This window comes from Apteryx rowi, unplaced genomic scaffold, assembly GCF_003343035.1.
Source record: "Apteryx rowi isolate R43461 unplaced genomic scaffold, aptRow1 scaffold_111, whole genome shotgun sequence".
NCBI lineage: Eukaryota > Metazoa > Chordata > Aves > Apterygiformes > Apterygidae > Apteryx > Apteryx rowi.
Window position 1 is genome coordinate 941,117 of NW_020447320.1, and position 5,067 is coordinate 946,183.

Below are 5,067 nucleotides of genomic sequence, written 5' to 3' on the forward strand. Positions count from 1 at the left end.
TAGGGGCTGCGCGCGGCAGGCCGCGCCTGCGGAGCCTCCCGGGGCCCCCTGGTACTGGACCGTTTTTTAAAGTGCTAACGTCTTCTTGCAAAATTACAGCCTTCTTTAAGTCTCTTGAAGCTTATCTTTTAACATCGCTGTCCGTTGAAACGATGAGTGTTTACTTTTTCCCGAAAGGTGCCTCGAAGGGCCGCCCCGCTGCTGCCCGGCCTTCTGCTGGTGAGAGGTTTTGGCATAGCCGGTGGGAGTCACGGGGAGACACCAGCATCCTTCAGATCACGTAGGGCCAAGCAAGTCGTGTGATGTCCAGTCCAGACAATATGAAAACTGGCATACGGTCTGTTTCAGTTTTTCTGAATTTAGCACATTAATTTAAAATTTGTTTTCTCCTTTTGACAGGAATTGCAGGAATAGCAGTTATTTTAAAATAACAAATTACCCTCAGCTCACCTACAGCAATATATTAGTAGTGCCAGTAAAACTTCCAAATGCTTTTGATTGATAGTAAGTTTTAATATAGTCTCAAAGTGTAAAAGGTATCTGCACATTTAGGCCTGTGATCCACAGGCCAGTTATATTCTTGCCGTGACTACTAAATGAATGTAAACATAAGCTACCAGAGGAAAAAAAAAATCTTCTGGAGCAGCAATAATTAATTTTCTTTCTTTGGTTTCAACTGGGTGATGTTATTTTTAAAAAGGTCAAGATTTGGATTGTTCTCTTGCTAGGGAAGTTGCAAACAGTTTGTCTTTGAAATATTGACATAGCATCTTAGTAGTTCTCTGCTATGCAGGTGTCAAGAAAATGTCAAGCTGCACATGCTGTATATTCATGTTAATATTTTATTAATCAGGATGAAAATGTATTGTTAATGAGATTTCAGTCAGGTTAGATTGGCACATAAAGTAAATATTCCCACTTGGGAATAGCTATTTCTTAGGAAGTAGGTTGGTTCGTTCTCAAGCAGTGGAGCACCAACTTGAGGCTACTTGGTGGATATTTGCATCCAAGAATGTCTGATGCAACATAAGGATGATGAAATAATACTGAAAAAGGCTATGGAAATAAAAATAAAAAAATTCTTCCTAGAAATTTTTTTTGTAATAATCTGAGAGCATTGTTTCCTAAGGAAACAAACGGAGCTTTTTCAAACTCGCTTTCACGTACACTTTTCTGATTTTCCTGTAAGAGTGTTAACATTGAAATAATAAAGCATTATAGAACACTTGAAAGATATACAAAACATGACAGCGGACCAATACTGCAAATACAAGGAAATAAGATAAAGGAGGAAGGACTTTATAATTCTGTGTATCCAAAGATCCACAAAACTTGGGCAAAAGAACAAGAATACCATACCTGTAGTGTGTAAAAAGCACAGGAGCAGAAGTTCCTGCACATAATCAACACTAACTAAAAAACACAACAAAGTTTGATCAAGAACAGCCAAAAGATAGTTAATGTACCCTTGTGATCTGCTATTCAGAATCTTAACTTAGAAAAATACTAATTTGTATTTCCCCTCATCAAAATACACATTTAAGGTATGCCTTTTTCATTTCTTTATCCTGTCTGTCACGCACCTTGTATTCAGGACAGGCTATTCTCAAATTTATCTTAAGAAGTGAACAACAGTTGATTCAATAAGAAATCAATACTTGAATCATTAATTATCTCACAGGATATTTAAGTTCAGTATTTTTAGGCATGACAAATCATGTATAAATAAAATATCTCCCAGTTTACTTTGGGTTTTTGTTGTAAGGAGGAAAACTAGTCAAAAGCACCTCAAAATGGAAACCAGACTGTTAAAATTCTTATGCTTCCCATGGCATTAGATAGGCATAGCGTAACTGAATGCTGCAGAGCTCGCCTGTCCCTAAACAAACACTACCCTCCCTTTTCAAAAGACAAGGAAAAAGAGAGGTAAAACAGAAAGTGAAACACTCCGTTTCAATAATTTCTTTTACCCAAATTGCTATTTTTCAGTGACTGAAAATCTGGCCAGACAGAAGGCAATGGAAAAGCAGCATAATTTATGGAAAGCAAAATTACACTGGTAAAGAGGTAGGCTAAGAAAGATTTAAAGAGCAATTAAGCAAAGGCATGAAGACAGCATATTTTTAAGTAAACAACAGTAGAAAACCTGCAAGAATCAATCGGTTATCTGCATATAAAAAAACAGAGTAATAGAGGAAAAGGCATTACAGAGCTTTCTTCTTCAGCATTGAGGCACAAAATATTTCACGCTGTTACCAGAGGTTGGTTCTGTAAGAGAAGGGTTAATAAAGATTAATATTAAAGTCAGTGACTCATTATCCAACCTGAACAGAAGAGAATTAGGAGTGGCTCCCTAGAAGGAAGGAACTGAACAGTCATTAGGAAGAACTCCTAATAAATAACCATGTCAGGGCAAGAACATAGAGATGAATGTTATCATTTTAGTCTTGATTCCTTTGTTAACGAAACATTCCCACTAAGAGATGAACATGGACTTCTGCTGTAGCATAGGGTATAAAAGGTAATCTTGATAGGTACATTTTCCTGGGGATACATTTTCCTTGGTACATACATTACCCATGGGAAGCACTTGTTTTACCTGATTTCCCTTAATATTTCTCCCTATCTCTCGCTCTGGTGTGTCTCACTGTGGAGCCATTTAGCTGCTGCTCCTGGTTGCCCCAGAACTTTCTAGTTCTTGCTGCTGCAGGGAGGAGAACTCCCAGCCCTCCTCCTTACCTCCAGGGCCTGTAAAGGGGCCATGAGTTTGTCCTGCGGGTAAGATACATTTACATATTGTTACTTCAGTGTTCAAAGTTAAGTATTTCTATTATCATTGCTGTACTAAATTTAAATGCAGACATTTGCAAATAAACATACCATTAATGTTAACATTCTGCTGCTGCTTATGACTACTAGCTGCTTTATTTCTCCTTCCTGTAATCGGAAGCATTTGATTGTAGTAGCGCTAAATAGCATGTAGCAATAAAACTGGCCTTTGTTTCTCTCATGGTATATTTCTTTCATACCTACTTATTAAAATTTTGTTTGTAGAAGCTTACAGACTCTTTGTGTGATTTATATAAAAACAGCTAGATTTTACTTGGACATTTCTTCAGGTTGACTTATTTCAGTTCTCAGTATGTACATTATTTCAAGTGATCTTCCCTTCATTTTTTTAAAGTTATAAACGTGCCTACCATTTACTCTAGGTAAAATAGTTCCAAAAATAGTAAAAACTGAGGGAAAAAATGGCTTTGGTTTTAAAATTTCCTTTGGACAAAATGTGTGACTCACTGTAGTCTAGCTCTAACTTTGTATTGTAGCACTTGCTACCAGACTAGACATATCTTTCTTGTATCTTAGGTTGGTGCAAGTAAATCATATATAATGTTATCATACAAAAATATTTACAGTTAAAGGATTTCCATTTTCAGCTACATCTCTATAGCCTTTTAAAAATATCTACAAACACCACTTGCTTTAGCGTACAGTAACTTTTTTCAAGTATCTATGATACCTTACGATGGAATATTTTCCTCTTAGGACATAAAAATGTGCATTTGGGAGACATCTAATTTAAATGCTTATCACTCTCTCCATCACCATTAGCTCTTAGATGAGTTTCAGTCTATTTTTGGAGCTTCTTCCTTTTTCAGCTTTCTGCAAGACGTAAGATCACAGAAGCCCATAGGTGATTGGCCAGCTTAAATAGATTTATTGCTGCTAACAGTTAAATATTTTCGTAGTATACAAGAAGGAATCTTACTCTTCCAGCAACAATTGTATAATACCTATTCTCATGTGTCTTTTATAGAACTTTCTCTTTGCAAAGCACCTTGCTGAAGTTTTTAGTTTCTGCTGACCCACTCTTACATGTCAAGCATTCTAACATTTCAACTTAATTTAAAATTCAACTTCAACATTAATTTAAAACTGTGAGAAACTGGTTGCACTAATATCTGGTGAATATGACTTGCATCTTTTTGCTGCAATCAAGTCATTTCTGTTTAGCTATATATCCACTCTGTTTTACTACAATGCAGAATTTTAGGAGACTGTTACTAGGTATTAGAATATTCTTCTGCGTGTTCTCATTGACTGATATGAACTTTGATGACTCTGACCATTCTGCAGCATCTTAATTTGATTTTCAGTAATCTTATTGCATTGGTCATGTAGAATTTGTGCCTTTTTCAAGTTCTCCATCTCTTTTGGCTTAAGCTACTGGTTTAACTCTGAGAACTGTTAGCAAAGACTGTTAAGAAGACACAGTAAACTGCAGTCTACAGATTTCTTTTCCCATTCTCCCCCACTAGTGGCCTAATAGACCTTTAGTATTTCAGGAAGATTGGCAGTAAGTCCTACTTATTTGCCCATCTCAGATGCTGGTGCTATTCTGACACTCAGGAAGTCTGTTCTCCTTGCAAATACCTCATGCAAATAACGTACTAATGATGACCATACAGGAAGAAGGCATCTTATTTTATTTTTCTCCTATCAGCATTCACTGTTTCATTTACCATAACAGAATATAGAATTATCCAAAATATATTCTTCGTTACTTTTTTCACTCTTAGTCAAAAGCCATTTTGTGGTAAGCCGTTTTATTTTATGCCTCCTCCTTTAATATCAAGGGAAACTGGTTGGTTCTTAGTTGATTCTTCATAGATTTCTCACATTTCTGTCCCCTTATAAAGTGCAGTAAATTATTTAATAATTGTCACTCTTTTCCCAAACTGCTAAATCCTTCCAAGTTCTTGCTGATTCAGAGTATTTTCTATATGCTGTTCCTGATACCTTCACATTAAGAGGAAGCTCATCCAAATAGATAATATTGGGGTAGATGTCAGTAGTGGAATGAAGACTCTGTTCAGTGGGTTCATATTATTTGGGAATTTCACTTAGTATCTTAATTTTGCTATGAGCTCCTCATAATATTTTCTCCTATTACAATTGTTCACCTTTGTTTTGGTCTGTTGTCCATTATCCAACAGACATACTCTTATTTCAGTATCATAGCAATTACCTATGCAAAATTCTAGCAAATCACTCATCTGGCACTTC

At 36.2% G+C, this 5,067-nt stretch overlaps 1 long non-coding RNA gene across 1 annotated transcript; it reads left to right on the forward strand.

Annotated features, from left to right (window-relative positions):
- Positions 1-29: 29 nt before the first annotated feature.
- On the forward strand, positions 30-3,061 carry LOC112971545. Its single transcript, XR_003255382.1, has 2 exons — positions 30-337; positions 1,990-3,061. It is a non-coding gene; the product is annotated as an uncharacterized LOC112971545 (long non-coding RNA).
- The last annotated feature ends 2,006 nt before the right edge of the window (positions 3,062-5,067 follow it).